Source organism: Halichoerus grypus, chromosome 4, assembly GCF_964656455.1.
Source record: "Halichoerus grypus chromosome 4, mHalGry1.hap1.1, whole genome shotgun sequence".
NCBI classification, from domain to species: domain Eukaryota; kingdom Metazoa; phylum Chordata; class Mammalia; order Carnivora; family Phocidae; genus Halichoerus; species Halichoerus grypus.
In genome coordinates, this window is record NC_135715.1 from 170680097 (window position 1) to 170698345 (window position 18249).

At 37.2% G+C, this 18249-nt stretch overlaps 1 protein-coding gene and 1 long non-coding RNA gene across 5 annotated transcripts in view; one reads left to right on the plus strand and one right to left on the minus strand.

Moving 5' to 3' along the window:
• IKZF2 (IKAROS family zinc finger 2) overlaps positions 1-1384 on the minus strand; it is a 153220-nt gene extending 151836 nt beyond the window's left edge. For 2 of the 3 annotated variants that reach the window (XM_078071285.1, XM_036123354.2), the window contains exon 1: positions 622-817. The gene's annotated coding sequence lies outside the window, so the exon portion shown is untranslated. Of the gene's footprint in view, positions 1-621; positions 818-1332 lie in introns of those variants that run through there. The other variant, XM_078071286.1, reaches the window with a different exon arrangement.
• LOC144381652 (uncharacterized) lies at positions 1001-4293 on the plus strand. 2 transcript variants are annotated; one of them, XR_013447361.1, is made up of 3 exons: positions 1001-1265; positions 1561-1800; positions 3355-4293. It is a non-coding gene; the product is annotated as an uncharacterized LOC144381652 (long non-coding RNA). The 2 variants fall into 2 exon arrangements; XR_013447360.1 differs by lacking the exon at positions 1001-1265 and having other exon boundaries at positions 1566-1630; positions 1714-1800.
• Positions 4294-18249: the final 13956 nt, after the last annotated feature.

Consider the following 18249-nt stretch of genomic DNA (forward strand, 5'->3'; position numbering starts at 1 on the left):
AAAAAAGAAAGAAGAAAGGAAAAAATTAAATCTTAATTCCATCTCTTTTGCCCATACTAGAACCTGTCAAAGTGATTTAACTGCTACCTTTTTACATGTGTCATACCAGGCTTTTTGCTTTTTTAAAAAATTCCAACAGGATCTGGATATTACCTTCTACCAGGACAGCTACAATTTATTCCAAGCTACCCAATCTTTCTTGGAATTCAAGTTAAAACAAAGCAAAACAAGTCAAAATCCATGACAGCTACAGAGATGAGAACTGATTAATCGATTAACATCCCCGAAACACGTTACAAGGAGGGGACGATAAATTAAGGCAGAGGACATCATCTTCAACCCGATTCCCTGAGCGTCCTTTACAGAAATCATTATCCTAATCATAACCACAATCCATCCCGCCCAGAGAAAAATATCTATATTATTATTATTACTGGTTAACAGCAACAAGTCATTTGATCACATCACAGTGCAAAACGAGATGCTATATAATTACACTTAACTTTGAAAACACTCCCCCCTTTGCAAATCAGATACACATATTTATATATAATCTATGAATCAGAAGACAAATAAAACAAGAGCTGTTCTTCACCACGCAAAAGCCAAGCGGAGATTTACCTCAGCAGTGCATGCAGTAAAATAATCCCATCACCCTTTTGTTTGTGTTTACTGTTAGTGTATCCTCTCTCTTTCTTTCTTTCCTGTGCCTAACGTGTGTTTGTGCACTGCAGTTGGTGGTGGAAACTAAGGCAGTGGATCTGTAGCTAAGGGTAATCCTGTTTTTACTTCCTCCATCTTCAGCGAGGAGCAGGGTTAGCCCGGGACAGCTGGTCAAACCCCGAGAAACCGATCCGCCGGAGCCCGAGCACATCTCCCCCGCCGGCCGGGCTCGCGCAGACGCCCGCAGGCGGAGGGCGGGCTGGCGGCGGCGGCGGGCGGCGGGGCCCGGGGCGCGGGCAGGCGGATGTGCGTGCGCGCGCGTGTGCGTGTGCGTGTGTGCGGGGCCTGGATGCCTGTGCGTGTGTGTGTGTGTGTGTGTGTGTGTGTGTGTGCGCGCGTGTGCGCGCGGGTTGGCGAGGGCGCGTGTGCGCGTGTCTGCGCTCTGGGCCGCTCGGCGCGCTCGGCAATCGATTACAGGACAAGTGCTGCCCCGCGGCTCCGCGACGCGCGCACTCCCTCGCGCCCACCCGCGCGCCCGGCCGCGTCGCCCCCGGCCCTGCGGCCCCGCAGACAGCGGACCCCGCCCCCAAAGGGGGGACCAGGTAACCTGCTTCCGAGAGTGCCACGGCGACCCCAAACCGCTCCCCCCCAAGTCATAGTAAATCTCACGTTTTCTGCCGGCTGCGAAGGAAGGATTGGAGCGGTGAGGGGAGGTTCATTTCGGCCGCTTGAAGTTTTCTTTCAAACTGGGATTTGTGACGAGGCCGGGCGAAGGGAGCGGGACGACGATTCAGCGCCCGGCGCGGAGCTCAGGCTTCGGCGTCCTGGCCGGAGCCGGGGTGTGCGCGTGGACCCACCCACTCGGGCTTCGCAATTAACTATGCGGTACAATTTCAGAAAACGGCACCGGGGAGACCGGGACACGAATCACGATGAATTGAGGGAATGAATTGAGAAGGAAATTCAGGTCTGAGATGAAGCTCAACTATTTTGAAAGTGCTTTACCGTGCAAGTTTAAAATTAGAGTGTTTACTTGCTTTTACTCCCCAGGGCTTGTGCCGCATTCACCAAAGTCAAAGGAACGGGTGAGGGTCCAAAAAGTTGGTACGAGGGAAGTGTTGCCGTCAATATCATCAGGTACAGCACAGCTTTTTTATTTGGGAAGAACGTCTGTGGATCGTCATGAAAAAAACAAATGCATATTTCTCCAAAAAATAGTATCATTTAGCATCTAACTTAACCACATTTGCAAAAAGAGGGAATAGAGGCTTCTATAATTAAAGGGAAAGGGAAAATGAAAGGAGCTGAAAATACTGAACTGTGTAGTCTGGGTGGCTTAAGTTTGAAAACACATGAAATTATCAGGACTGCCAAACAGCATTTTTGAGAAACCATATCACAGATTGTGAAGAAAATCAATGCTGAAGGAGTTAGGAGGAAGCATAGTACTCCTACTCCTTTCAAGAATCCCAAAAATAGTTGCTGAGTTTTGGGTTGGTTTTGTGTGTGTGTGTGTGTGTGTGTGTGTGTGTGTGTGTGTTTTCCTGCTGTGGAAAGAAATGCTACACTGAAAATAAAATCATCAACTATATCTTAAACACTAGTCTGTAGGTCTATAAAATTTTGGACCATGTCTCTTCATTAGATTTCGGGGTGGGGAAGGAATTCATTCCCATTAATAAACTGAATAATGGATACCATGGGACTTGTATAGTAACTATATTTAAGTTGTATAATGAATTACTTCTTAAGAGTTTATTTCATGCATTGTATTTTTTAACCAATTGTGCAAATAGGCTCGTTTTTAAATTATGGAAAATGAAAGTTGGTGCCATAATGCAAACAAGATTAATCAGTTTTCATTGGAGAACAAATCATTTGGGCTTAGGTCAGCAACAACAACTTTATGACAATTTTAAGAAAAATTGCAGTTACTGTGAGTTATATATATATATTTTTCCTCCCCTGTGAGTTATATATTAGTAAGGCAGATTTTTGTGTGTTTTTTAAGCCTATTATCTAAATAAAATTAATTTTCCTGAAGTCATATTTGGAAAAGACTGAAATTAGAACTCCACAAGTCATTCTAATCATCCCAGTAGATAGCAAAGATTTTAATCCTAAATTATCTTAGAAAATTGGAATGTTGTTCATTATGTATAAATTCCCAATATATAAAGAGAAACATAACTTCCCTGAATTGCCACAAGCCCTTCCTAAAATTTAAGCCTGTGTTTAAGTATCTGCAAAGTTATGGAGGTCCTTGGAAAAGATGAATTTAAAATATATTCAAAATTAAGATGAAATATCTGGATAGTTTCAGCAGTCTAATTATTAGTAGAAGAGGATCCATTGTGAAGTCTTAAGGAACCATCCTCAAATTTCCCAAAGCTACCAGAGTTGGAATAGTCCTTACCCATAGCTGGTTGAAGCTTAATTTAGCTCCCTTGAAAGCCTATCCTTTTCCTGAGTTACTTTAATTGGCTCCAGAATCACCAGAGGCACACTCTCTCCCTCTAGTGGCTAAGCATTCAGACACTACATTTGGTGGCCAAGAATGGGGGATTTAGGCAGAGGGCAATGGCTCCCAAATTTTAGAATGGCAAAGATCATATAACCACTTGTGACAATTAGACCATTTTGGGAAATTTTTCCTGTTTTTAACATCTTATGTTTCTTTCTCATTTGCAGATCGTGGTATGTCCAACTCACCCCAAAGAAGTCAAGGTTATGTTTACATACTAAAACCAGGGGTTCTATTTCGTCCTCTGCAGTTGAATCATCCCGGCTCTGAGACTCACAGTTGTACTTGTAGAAAGGAACCTTTGTATAAACTGTGGTAATTCACTGAGTTCACAATTTTTCTCTACAGTATTTTTATAGTGGTTAGAGGGTATATTTATTTCCATCCTTTGCTGTAACTACGCTACACACATTTTAAAAGTACATATGTGGTTATACTATGCATAAAAATGGATCACTAGGGAAGTGCAGTACCATATAAATATTCACTTTGGGGAGTTAGTGAGGAGGTGGGGGGAAAACATACCCACACCCACCATTTTTCAAACAGCTGCTTCTTTCTCATCCTTTCTGTCCCATCCTACCGGAAACTGTGCCAACCCAGCACCAACCCTTATCTTAGCTCTTTGCACATTTCTTTCAATATACGATTTGTAAATTTTTTTTATTTGTTGAGTTCTAAAAGAAAATCTGTCTCCCCCACTAGAATGTCATCTTTGTCTTATGTCTGTCCTGCTAACAATTGTTTTCTCAGAACTAGCACAGTGTTTGGCATGTTGGTACTCAATAAACTTTTACTAAATGGATGAACGTGGAGCTAAGCACATACTCACCTAGCTTCGTGTGTTAAACTGTTTTTAAGGGACAAAAAGGGTAGGATGACAAAGATATATTCTAATTCCATAAAGATTTTGGTCAAGCCTTGGCTCGTAAGTAATGTTAACAAACATCATTAACAGGTCAACTCTCTGGCTTATGTCCACATGAAGAATGTGAATACCTTGCTAGATAATATAACTTATAAATATAAAGAGGAAGAGTGGTTAAAATTGTACATCAAATATAATTTCGAATAAAATGCATTTATGTGACCACTCTCATAAATTATTTCGTGTTAATGCCTGATCATTCATAAACTAAGTTGACTAACAAAGAATGCAACAGATTTGTTTCTGTAGTCACTAAATGCAATTAGCAAAAGAACATTTTTAAAAGGCAGTGTAGCTAAAAGGTACATTATGAAGTATTTTGTTTTCTTTGGATGGCTTATTTTATGTGTGTTAGGTTTAAAAGCCCTAGTACCCTTTAAAGAAATTTTAATAAAAGTGAATTTAACAAAAATTTGTTCAAGGAATTCATTCCATGATTTTAACTTTTGTTTTTAGCAGAGGGCAAGAGGGGACAATTCTAAACATTGCAATACTTTCCTAATATTAAAGGAGAAATTTTTGGAAATTAATTATATAGTAATTATTTTTATTTAGACAGCTTTGTTGTGCAGATATAGAACATAATCACCCAAAGTAGGTTCCCTAAAGTAGCTTGGATCCCTGAAAAAGTTAAAATTAACAGGCACACAGGCACAATGTTTTAAAACTGCTTGTTGTTTTATTTTTGTCAGGTGTTGTTGTTCTCTTTGAAGTGGTGTTCTCTTTTAAGCGGGATATGGAACAATGGTCTCATATTCTCCTGTCGACCTAGATTGGCACTATGAAAAAGCAGGCAAGCCAGATATATAACCATAATTTCAAAGAAAACATTCTAAGATACCAAATCCAGTTCATAAGTAAGGCATAGTCCCTGAGTACCTTGATAATCTGGGGTCTGTCTGGGTGGCATGTAAGTCCCACATGGTTAGGGACTTCTCATTCCATCCACCCTGAACAGTAGTTTCTTTTAACAATTCTTAAAAGAGTGTCACTTTGCAATTAGAGATAAGGCTCTTGTGCAAATACCCATGTCCCTAGAAAGGTAACATTGTGACTTAAATTCACACTTTGATAGAATAATATCAGATCTCTTCTAGAGAGTACATTTTGATGTAGAGCAGAAGATAAGCTATCTCTATCCCAAATGAGAATTATAAATTGTGGGAGTTAAACTTAGACCAAGGGGGTAAGAACTGGAGAATTTTCTGAATAAAAATGAAAGTACACATTTTGAAGATGCCATCAGAATATATCATGGTTGCTTTAAAAAGCAGATGTGTTCAGCATTTGAGGAAATGAATTCTATTAATGCAAAAGTGAAGGAACTTTGAGCTGGGCCAAGTGTAGATAGCTGTTGCTCAAAAACAACTCTAAAAGGCATTGAGGAGAACATTCTTCTAAAACACCCTAAAATTTATGAACGTAAAAAATATAATGAGGTTATTGAACTCTCCAACAAAGTGTTAGCACAAGAGAAGAAAAAGACTATTCAACTTTCTGAAGACACAACTTACAAATGAAAAGGATAATAATAAGGAGAACACATTGTCTACTGAGCATTAATTTAGATACAAAATAATAAACACCGTTTGGGGATAAGAAGGAAAACAAAAAATGATCATTTGACTTTGGAATTGGTAAGTGAAACTAGGGCATATTAGTCTAAAGATCTATAATACCAACAGTCAGATTCTGCTAGAGATATCCATAGTCTAAAGCAGATGACCGGTTGCATCTCAAGGGAAAGACTTGGTAGTTAAACCAGTGCCAATAGGAGTGTGATCCCATTTTGTTTTGTTTTTTAATCCTGTGAAAAGCTCATGGAATTACATGTCCAGTTTTTGTGAGAAGCCTCAACTCTTTGCAAACCAAAATTCTTTCGCAGTACAGCCGAGTCTAATCACATGTTTAAACAATCCTATATAGACTGAAGAAAATAGAAGAACACATTACCAACAGAAAGTGAAGGAAAGAGTCCTGGGATTCAACCTTCCCCCTTTTTATGGCCAGATGGTGACAACTTAGGGAATTCAAAGCCACACACGGATAGAAATGGGGAGCCGTTTCCTGCCTGATAACAACGGCTGTGGTTTGGAGGAGGGAAATTAATCAAAGAAAGGTCATTTACAGGTAGTAAAGTCAAATGTCACCTCCCCCAATTTTCATGACTTGTGGTTTAGAGAAAGGTTAGCTTAATATAGAGGTTAGTGTGGCATTCTGAACTGTCTCAAGACATGATATATGAAGATGAGAATAACACTATCAGTATCCCTCCCCCTAACATCTATGTTCAGGCTTCAAAAAGGTATTTAAAACTTGACGTCATGGTGAGGTACTAGACACCTGGGAAAGTCCCGCTTAATAGACTAAGGATAACATCAAAAGTCCTATAAACTATAGTCCAGAAACTGCCTCATTGGAAGACTATGTTTTTGAAATATATCATTTTTGAGAAATCCTTACGCAGAATCTACAGCACTTGAGATTGATGATGCAACTGATTTCAATATAGTGGTATCAGTGGGACTAGCTAATTACCTTCATTACCATTATAGGCATTTACTTTATGCCAAGCATCATTATAAGCATGTTACATGCATTCTCATTTAACCCCTATAGTCATCTTTAAGAGATAATATTAACCCCATTTTTCACATGAAAAAATTGAAGTGTGGATACATTATTTTTTCAGGATAGCATAATGTCAGAGCTGGACTCAAAGGCATGTCTTAAATTCTAAAAACCCATAGTAATAACCACCATGATATATTTATCAGTCATACAGAATTGTTGCTGCAGTTAATTCCAACCCTTTGGGTAACTACTGTCCAATATTGAACTACTTGGAAGAAAACCCAAATGTCCACGATGTTCTTATAAGTTTACTCAAATGTGGTATCAACATAGAACTCTACCAAATCCAGTGCCGATCTGTGTGAAACATGACCTATTTGACGTCTAATACTTTAACAGCAGGTATCCATCCACCTTCCTCCTCAAGCTCTTCTGAATAAGTCAAAGACATGAGAGAACAACTGAGAGTGAATTAAAAGATAACCACCCCATAAAGAATTGAGTATCAATTAATGGTGACAAAGAGATATAGACAAGATCTTAACTTTAAATTCTGGGTCATCAAGCATATTTGCACTTTTGTTTCAAAAGGGTTTGCTTCCGATTCATTGTTCCCAGAAACATAAGCCTCATATTCCTTCCTTTTGTAGACTTCCTTCACCTATGTGTGCAAAGAATGAATGATTAAATTTGTGTAGTGAACCTTGTGATTTTAAATGGTTATGGTATTCTTAAGTGACATTTTGATTTCAAGAAACAGATTTTTTTTTTCTAGTGGAGAGCAACTCTCAGTTTATAGTAAAGGTCAATTTGAACATTTTGCTAGGATCCATTAAACAAAGCCTGTGAGATTAGGGTTTTTCTCTGTTTTAATTTACAAATTGAATACTGGAATAGAGACATAAAACTATACTGTTTTAATTAGTTTTTTCTCTCCCACTTTGCATAGGTAATAGGAGTTATATATTTGTTCTTTCATAGCAGGGTTTTGTTTTTTTTTTTTCAAAAAAGAAAAGAAATAATACTTATATTTGATACAGAGATACTATTTATGAAGGAAGCTAATTGGTGGCTTTGGGGGAAATTTGTTTTAGGACATTTTGAATAACATGTCCTAAGGCAGAAGAGCTTCCCAAAACATCTTGAAATAGCCAAAATATGAAATGAACAAGGGGTCTGGTATGTTCATAAAGTATTCCTTTTTTTTTATAATTTTATTTATTTATTTGAGAGAGAGCTGAGCGGGGCGGGGGGTTCGGGGGGTGGAGGGGAGGGACAGAGGGACAAGCAGACTCCCTGCTGGGCACAGAGCCGGATGGGGGCTCCATCCCAGGGCCCTGAGATCATGACCTGAGCTGAAGGCAGATGCCTAATCAACTGAGCTACCCAGGCACCCCATTCATAATATATTCTTTTAAAAATAATTGGACATCTCCTGATACTTACGTTCGAGAATAAATGCCTAACAGAAGACTCGTTAAATAGTAAACAAGAATCCTCTTTCTTCACAATCTAATACATCTGAGAGAGGGTACCCTTCTCCCAAGTCTTTGGGAATATTGCTTTCAGAGTTCATTCCTGATGTAGAGGTGGACACTGCAGGCTCTAAGGCCTGATATCATTAGACAGTCTTTCATACACAGAATGCTTTGGTCAATTCCAAATCCAACATTAGCCACTTCGTGATATTTTCACTTTCCATGTCATTTCCTATGTGGAGAAAGTGTACTTAACAATTGTTTTCCTTTATGTATAAATGATGTTTCTAGGTTTCATACAGCCATGTTTTATAAGTTTAAACATTTTTAGTTGTCCTAGGTGCACCTATAAACTTGAATTTCTGTAACCCCACAAGCTAAAGGCCAGACCCTGGATAGTGAAGCTCACTAAGTTTATTCCATTTTGCATATGCACATGACCCTTGTCATCTGGCCAGACTTCTCTCCTGATCCTCAAGAATATCATGGTCTCATGTTATGGTCTCCTTCTGCCTGTTTTAGAACTTCAATGAATCCTTTAGCCTCAATCAAGCCAGGCCACTTAAGGAGATTCATGAGGCACAACAGCATTTTTGAGATAAGCTACCTAAAAGGAACCATTCAGAGATCTGAGAGGAAAACCAGTAGATCTAAGAAGAAGAAAGGAAGAGACCAACAGCAACAAATGCTGCCTGTAGGAATGACAGCAGAAAACAGATTGGAGTCATTGAGGAGAGTGTGAGGAAACAGAGAGGCTGTGAGTATAGAACAATAATCTTGATGGGTTTGGCTATAAAAGGAAAGACAGTGGCTAGGAGCTGGAGGAGGATGTGGGGTCGAGGGAGGTTTTGTTTTTTAAGATTTCAGCATGCTGATCAGAAGGTGTCAATAGCAAGTTAGAGCTTGGAGGTAGAAGAAAATTGGTGAAGGGAGGTCCCTGAAAGGGACAGGAAAAAAATATCTAGAGCACAAGTGAAATAATTATACCTCTTGTACGGAAGAGAAGCAAAAAAGGATGAGTACTTGCAAAGTTTGTTAGTTGATGTGATAGGAAGTTGGGGAGGGTTTGAAGAAGGTGTCAGTGTTATTTACTGAGATTGAAGGGAAAAATGGCTGGATTGAAAGTTTAACAAAAGTGAGTAAGCTTGCAATACTTGCTATGAAGAATGTGAGAGAGGGTAACTTAAAAAAAGTATATGGAGAGATTGATGGGCAGAATAGAGGAACCAGTTGAGGCTGGTGACCACAAACAGATCATGATATGATTGATGTAATAACTTATAGGTGAGCTCACAGACCAGGTATAATAATCTTGAAAATATGAACCACAGAATTGACCCAGTGTAGAAATTTCAACATGTAGGGAGCTGTAAGACCCCGGATCCAAAAAGTTGAGTTTAATTAAAAGAAATAGAGTAATGGTCTATTGAGTAAGCTTTATAGAGAAGGATACCAACTAATAAGGTGCTGACCAATATGAAAAGTAGAGGGATATAGAGACCTTGAGTCCCAGTGAGGTTGAAGAACTTGTCTAAAAGGGAATGCTGAGTGAGAGATATGAAAGTATATGGGACTTTGAACAGAAATTTGATATTTCTGTTGAATAAAAAAATGCCAGGATCCAGAATGGAGATTGAGAAGTCATGACTTCTAGGGGTTGGATTATCAGAAAAGTGATAGGATAATCAGGAGATTACCTTGGGTCTTGGAGGTAGAGGAAGATATAGAACTAGGTGCTGAAGTCTTTGAAGAGCTAGTCCCTGAAAGGTTGATAAATAACAGCAAAGAGGAAGAGTAGTGAAGAGGTAGCAGTGAAGAAGGGACATCAGAGTAACTGCAGTATTATACAGAAATGTAAATATTCTGAAAAAATGGTTTGGGTTGTATAGGGAATGTTGACCCTCTTTTCTAACCCCGAGTTAGGTGAATTATAGGAAAACGGGTGGCCTTCTTTTGAGAGGACTGTAGGTAGGGTGACCTTAACATCTGTTTTGTCAATAACAGTCCCAATTTATACCTGTGGTCCTGACATAACTATTAGTAGTGTCCTCTTTTACTCTTAAAAGTGTTCTGGTTTCTATGTTAAATTACGTGTTCACCCTCCCTTAAAAGGGAGTCGTGGCTTCAACGGAGAGCTCTTTCATTTAGGAAACAAATATTTTTTTTTTTTAAAGATTTTATTTATTTATTTGAGAGAGAGAGAGAATGAGAGACAGAGAGCATGAGAAGGAGGAGAGTCAGAGGGAGAAGCAGACTCCCTGCCAAGCAGGGAGCCCGATGCGGGACTTGATTCCGGGACTCCAGGATCATGACCTGAGCGGAAAGCAGTCGCTTAACCAACTGAGCCACCCAGGCGCCCTAGGAAACAAATATTTTTTAAATCAGTGAGAGGACATAGGATGGAATTTCTTGCTTGTTTTGCTTGAGAAAGGAGTTCTAGGCACCATGGTAAGAAAGGTTTGGGAGGGGGAGGAACAGTGTTCTACCGAATCAGAGGAGACCGCAAATATTGGTTGACTTGAGAGTGTGGAATAGATGAGTTGGCCTCACCTGGAGCTACCATCTTCCATTTCAATTTCCTTATCAACCTTCTGATTCCTTTGATCTGGAGTCAGATTGACAGCCATGCCTTCAGAGGTTAAATATGCCTATCATTATTTATATCTTTACACTGTGGCCAGAAATTGTAGCACTGTATTCCAAGGTGAAAGACTCACAAGGCCTAAATTGCTACAGATCATGGCCATATAATGGCTCCTAATTGGGATGATAGCCTCCTAACACTTGCTTCCCCTTTGCTTTTACATTTTCAGTTCTCCTTCTTTGGAGTTTTGGCAGATTTGGCTTTCTCTGTCAGGTCAACTTCATTACTTACTCAAAAATCAGGGTAAGAAAACAAGACAGTTTCTGACCTCTGGATCTTATGAAGACTGGTATACTCACCGAAGTCCTTAGATTTTGCTAAGCATTGTATACTGAGAGCTGATGATGAAAGGAGTAGAGTACTTAAGTCAGATAATAATGCCAAAAACCAAATAGTAATGGCCAATCTTGCTGAAAGCAAAATATTCTTATGTCTCTAGTCACAGCCATAGGCTAAAATGCACCTTAAAAGACCAATATATCATGGAACCATATTGGAATTCAAGATTTTTTTGTAAAAGAAATGGTCCTACTTCCACTCAACATAGAAATCCACATTACAATATCTTCATAGGAGACCTGTAATTCAAGGAAGTCATTTGTGTTTAAGTCTGCAAATAATATATTGCAGTGCAACTGAGGCATAAAGCTTATTGATGTAGCTTATGGAAATATAGATAAAGCCATTTCCCTGAGTTATGGACATTCTTCATTCACCATGACAAATAAAGTTAAATTAAGTTAAAGTGAGTGGTTTTTATTCACTTTCTAAAAATATTCATTCAAATTTACAAATAGACTGTTCATAGGAATCCTTAAAGTAGTAAGTTTGCAGCATCAATTTAAAATATGAATCATTTATTTAAAAATCTATGTAGTTTTTCAGAATTACCTCATGATAATAATTCAGCCTTTTTTTTTTTTTTTTTAAGATTTTATTCATTTATTTGACAGAGAGAGACACAGTGAGAGAGGGAACACAAGCAGGGGGAGTGGGAGAGGGAGAAGCAGGCCTCCCGCGGAGCAGGGAGCCCCATGTGGGGCTCAATCCCAGGACTCTGGGATGACCTGAACTGAAGGCAGACACTTATCGACTAAGCCTCCCAGGTGCTTAATGACTGAGCCACCCAGGTGCCCCTTCAGCTTAACTTCTTAAAACCATGGTTCACAAACTTGTTTTCTGTACCTAAGCAATCCACAGGTTTAATATATTCCTATTTAGTTGCATCAGCTTAATATATTCCTATTTAGTTATTTCATTCCTTGCTTGAACAAATTCTAAGCAGCACTTACTCCACTACCCCTAGCTTCCCACCCCATCCTAGAGAAATATCAGAGTATTGGAAGTATTGTAGCAGTTTGAAAAATATTCCTCTAGAACAATGTTTTTCAAATGTCAGGTTGTAACCCAATAGAGGGTTATTATTTAGCGTGTCATAACCAGTATTTTTAAAAAATGAAATAGAATAGAGTACATCACATACAACAGGGATAAATAAAAAGGTAAACTTTGATTTCACAGATACACAGATCTATCTACTGGGTCACCACATAAAATGTATTCTTACCCCTTATGGATTGCATGGTCAAAAAAGGTTGAAAGCCCCTGTTAAGAAAACAGATGAACAAATTGAGGTCTATCACTTTATCAAAATACTATATAGCAGTTATATATATCACTACCCAGATCAACATGGATAAAGTCCAAAATATTATGTTGGGTGAAATAAGTCAATAGTAAAAGAATTTTCTTACATTAAACATTGAAAATTGGATTATGTATTGCTTATTTACATATATAGATATAGATAAAGATGTAGTAAGAGTACAATAAAATGGAAAAGAAAGATACCCCTTTCAGAACAGCAGTTACCTCTGGGTTGAGAGGGAGAAAGCTGGCATGTACCTACAATGTTTGATTTCTTAATAAAATTCCAGAAGTCAGGAGACCTTTGTACTGTTTTCCTCTGATTGATTCACTTCATTTCCCTGATATTTGTTTCTCCACATATGAAATGAAAGAATACAAGAGAGCGATCAAAATGTCCAGCTGGACGGAGAGTTGGAATTGTATAATGAAGATGTGTTTTAATCGTGTAATATTCAACCCATAGAATTTAAATGACTTCTCAATGTTACCAGCTAGTTAGTGGTAAACTCAGGCTAAATAGAGGCAAGTCATCTAAAATCATACTCTTTCATTTTCTACCATGTAACTGCCCTTGATGAAAGATGAAAGGACATGGCATCATTTTATCTAGGATAAAGTCAAGAGATCACCATTATCCTCACCTTCAGCATATAAAATTGGTCACAACCTAGTGACCAATGGTTCTTCTAGCTCTACTGAAGGAAAGAGTGAATTCTTTGAAAAGGCTAAATTTAATTAAAATGTGTCTGTTTATTGTTAAATATTAAAAGAAGTTATGATCACTGGTTTCAGGTGACCTTTCAGTTTAGTTTACCCACACCTTATTTTAAATGATTGATGGTAGCCATGTCTAGTGTCCTATAGTTATTTGATTTATAAATTGGAGAATATGAAGGCGTTCTGTTCAAGACTGATTTGTAGTTATTGTAGAAGCTACAATTGTTATTGTAGAAGTTGATTAGTGATTGATCCACCTCATACTTCCTAAAAGAATTTTAACTCATTGTAAATTCAAAGAACAATAAGATGAAAGACTACATATAACGTGAAAGAAACTATGAAGCAAAGGGGAAAGGAAAAATATCAAGAAATTCTGGTGATGAAAAAGCCACAGTTGAACACAAAGCTTACTTCTGAACTCATAGCAACCAAGCAAAAGAGGAAGCACACTAAATGTTCTAATTATCTAGGAAGCCTGTGAACTCATCATCCCAAACACACACAAAATTTCCCAGCTTGGTGCTCCAAGAGGAATTTGACCCAGCTGATACTGACAAAAGTGTCATTGGCGATACAGGAATGAAAAATCTTCAATCTAGAAAGCCTAGGGTCAAATCCCAGCTTTACAACTTGTTACTTGATAGTTGGGCAAATTTCTTAATCTCTGTTTCCTCATCTATTAAAAGTGGATAATAATAATAGAATTTACCTCATAAGTTTTTTTAAATAGGATTAGGTGAGTTAATATTTGTAACTGATCAAGGCCGAGAACAGCCCTGCACCCCGGTAAGGTTTATTCTTTAATAAATTAAGCAAGCAAATAATCTGAATCGCAGTTTTTCAAAGGACATTCTGAAATTAGTGTGATTGCAGTTAGTAGTTGATTACTGTAGTGACATACAAGCTGACAATTGTTCTGTCCCTTATTTTTCTATTGATTTCCTTCCCAAGTTTTAAAGTCTTTTTTTTCCATTTTTTTAAAAAAGAAAAATTAGAAAAATAAACATATTCTCTGCCACGTGGATCAGAATACACACTTCTCATGCGTGCTTTCAAAATGTAGTCCTCCTAATAAAATATGTCAGATTCAGGGTTTTTTTTATACAGATCTCAGCCAGCTATAAATTAGAGCATATGCGTCATTGCCTAGGAAAACCTCACATAGCAACAAACAGCTAAATTAACCCACGCTCATGTAGGGGGTGTAAGGTTGATGACAATTTGCAAACTAAGATCTCTCCCCCAGAGGCAAGAAACTATCCAGTTTTTGTTTGTTCATCCCTGTTGGGAGTCTTTAAAATGGAAAATTTTGACATAAGCATTGTTTAATGAAATCAAAGATTTAAAAAACCTAATTATAGACAAAAACTTTTGTATATGAGAAAACAATGTAAGTCATATCTTATTTATAAGCAGCTTTAGTTCTGTTGAATTATTAAACCACATTTTGTCTGTGCCCCTGAACTACTTTGCTACCATATGTTATAAATATGTGTTTTATATTTCCATTTAGGTTAACTTAGCATCTACTATCTGCATTAATAATGTTTTCATTTAGCTCACAATAAAATATATGTTTTTCATGCATGTGTATCTTATCTCCCTTACTATATTAGAGCAATTTTAGAGAAAGACTGGCTCATCATTTTTTATAATGGTCTTATTTCTTAATACAACAGTTTACACAGACTTGGTACCATCTTTGTTAAAATTATCATTGAGATTGAATCCTTTGTCAATAAAGTAGTATAAAATATTCCAATGCTGTCTAGTCATTCATTCATTAAAAAGCCCTTTTAATGCAATTTCCTTTCTCTTTTTCTATTTTCAAATATCTATGCCATTTTTTTTTATTTAGGTCTTTGCACTTTGGCTAAATCAACCAAATTATTGTTGCCTTTTGCAGTTATTAAAAGTCACTTTCTTTTCTTCTAACTCTTTGCAGCCTGTCTCTAGAGTGTTTTTATTCCTCTTCTTTAGAAGTTATATTATCATAGTATGTCAGTTCTCACCATACATCTCAAACATTTGTGTCCATTTAGAATACTGTATTCATATTATGTACTCTTAAAAAGTGAGCTTATGTCTTAAAATAGTATATGACTTCAATATGATCACAGAACTAAAACTAGGATTAAAGGCTAGCTTTCAGAAACACCTGTTACTTAATCTCAATTTCTTTTAACTCAGGCTAGGGAACATAGTGAACCTTTAATTTTTACTCTTTTATTTGTATGTTTTTCTTTTATGTAATTCTAGTATTGTGCATTTCTCAATGACATTAACAAATTAAATTTTCATTTGAATGAAATGAAAAGTTAATTTGGACATTAGATTGGAAGTAAAATAAAATGTGTATGCTACTACTTAATAGTAATGCAGAATTCTGGCCTAATGTATCTTATCTTTTACATTTTCATTTAAAAGATTGTTCTATAATAGATTTCCTTAGGAGCAATATATTTTAGGAATTGTCAGAATTGTTAGGTTATCTCCTTTCTACTCAGTTCATATTTCTCACTTAGCTATAGAAGAATTTTAAAAATTGTTATTGGCAAATTCATATTGTAGGTTGGATGTTGGATGGAGAGGTTTTTTTATTGCAGGGAATGAAAACTTTATCATAATTAATTCATTTTTATTATTTGAACTTCGGTTAATTCTAAGAAATATTTGAAGTTACTGTGGGAGATATTTGAGAATCCGAAGAATTAATTTAGGATGTTATCAATGACCATCAAGGTAGAGAATAAAATTCAAAATGAAGTAGTGAAAACATTGTAATATATTTTGACACAACCCATTCATTTGATATATTGTTTATCCTATCTATGTATTTCAGGGGGTCATAGTCATAAACTTTGAATATCCTTTTTTAAAATCTCTAATAATCGAAGTGAAATTAATTGTGATGTGAAATAATAAAATTGCAAAGAATTACCATAGCTTGCAGATTATTAATTGTTACTGAGCTTTGATTCTTTACTAAAAGTTGATTATGTTGCTACCCATCTCCATGGACAGAATAATGTGTGTTTTAGAAAAATTATCCAATGTATCTTATAATAAAAGGCAAAAAATCTTTTCAATAGAATTAATAAATTATTGCTTAGATTTATTTTTAACAAAGCAATTTTTATCAAGACTTATCTAGCTAAGTACAATAGCAACAATAGGGGGAAAATCAGAATCTCTTTCATTACCTGCTTCTATAATTGTGCATGCATAAAGTATGCTTGAAGCCTTTGAAAAGGGAGATTGTGCAACCTGAATACTAATTTCATGAGTACTGTAATTTCACGTCTGTTATCCATGTTCAAGCTGGTCGTGCTTTGAGGAGCAGCTGAAGCTTTATGGAAAACTTTGTAAAACATTCTATTTAGAACCAATTCTTTTTCTTTGCATTATGTGCTCTGGGTATTTTTCTTCCTTTGTGTTTTATTTTGAGAACATTTGTATGAAAACAAGATCTTTGTTTCTTACAAGCACATCTGCTCTAGCTGCTTATAGATTACGAGAAGTCATCATCCTCTGTGACATCATGATCATTTCCAAGGCAACCAGTTTGGCTCACTTTTTTTTTTTTTGAAAATATGATAAAAAGTTACAGAATGTCAGCAGCAGCAAAGTGTTTATTTCAAAACAGATACATAATAACTTCCCAGTTTTCTGTACCCACTGCATGTGGCCTGTTCATTTCGAAACACCAAAGCTTTAGTCTATTGAATGTAATTACCTTAAGGTCCAGGAGACTGTCAATTCCATTACTCACAATTTAGAGGAAGAATAGAATGCTTAAAGAAACAGATTCTGAGGTGACCGCCTTTATTGTACCTCAATGCCCTGACACATGGCTTGGCTGGTGCTAGTTCAATGAGGGAGGAAATGTATGAGACCTTGGTGTTTTATGTTGTACAGTAAATAATGATATAGATTTGAATAACAGCTGGAAGGATCTTGAAGCCTTTTACTTGAAATGATTTTATGAACAGGCACTACATTCACTCAGCCACTTCAACGCTGTCACTACTGTGATGAAATGTGGTTATGAGAGGCCTCAGAACATAATCATTTGGATAGCAAGCCAAGGTTGCTAAAGAGGACTGGAACCAGGATCAGACTTTGTGGCATGTTCTGCTACATCAATATTTGTCAAAATTATGAAGTTTTAGTCACAATAGCCAAGCAATCAGTAAAGAAATATTTATTGAGTATTTGCAGTGTGCATAGCACTGTATTGGGGACTGTGTGTGATATAAGGTAGTCCACATGCAATCCCTGACCTCCCAGCCCTTTTTTGAGATGAATGTCTACTTATCGTATCATATTTTTTTTCAGCACTGCTAAAATATTTTTATATTAAATCCTTTTCCCTTTCACTTAAACAGTCCCATTTTATTTTTAAAGGTATACATTTCATCTGAACTACGTTAGTTCAGGATAATTGGTGGTTTGAGCCTGAATAAGCTGTTCTATGTTGAATGCTAAGGAAATTTGGAAAGAGAGGGCTCTGAGGCAGCTGCGGTCTGAGCACACTTGGACTCAGAATGTCAGGAATAGGATACAAGATTCTGGACCTTGGTATAAAGCAAGCGTCAGCTAAGCTGGTAGGAAATACTCAGAATTGTGAATCTGAAGATAGATCAGGAATGGGAAAATGGGCAAAAGTCCTAAGGCAAAGCATCCAAATCAAGGGAAGAAAGCCTTGGGGGTATATCTAAACAAAGGCAGGGCAGGTGGGGGGCAAAAGTCAAAATGGCAGGCAAATGCAAGAGGTCTGAGCAGTAGGGTGGGCAATATTCTAGAGGCCCAACTGCATGAAGCAGGGACACAGTCAAGCGAGACTGAGCTCAGAAATAGGATAGCCATTCACGTAGTACCAGGGGCCAAGTCAGGAACCAATTAAAGATGGTCTAAAATGTTAAATGTCCCATGATTGAGCATAATTTATGCATATTTTTATATATGTATTCACTTGTTCTGTGCCAAGAACTGAGCAATATATTAGGCCCAAGGGTTAATAAAACTAACAAAGTTGATCTTATGAAACATTATACTGGGCAAAACA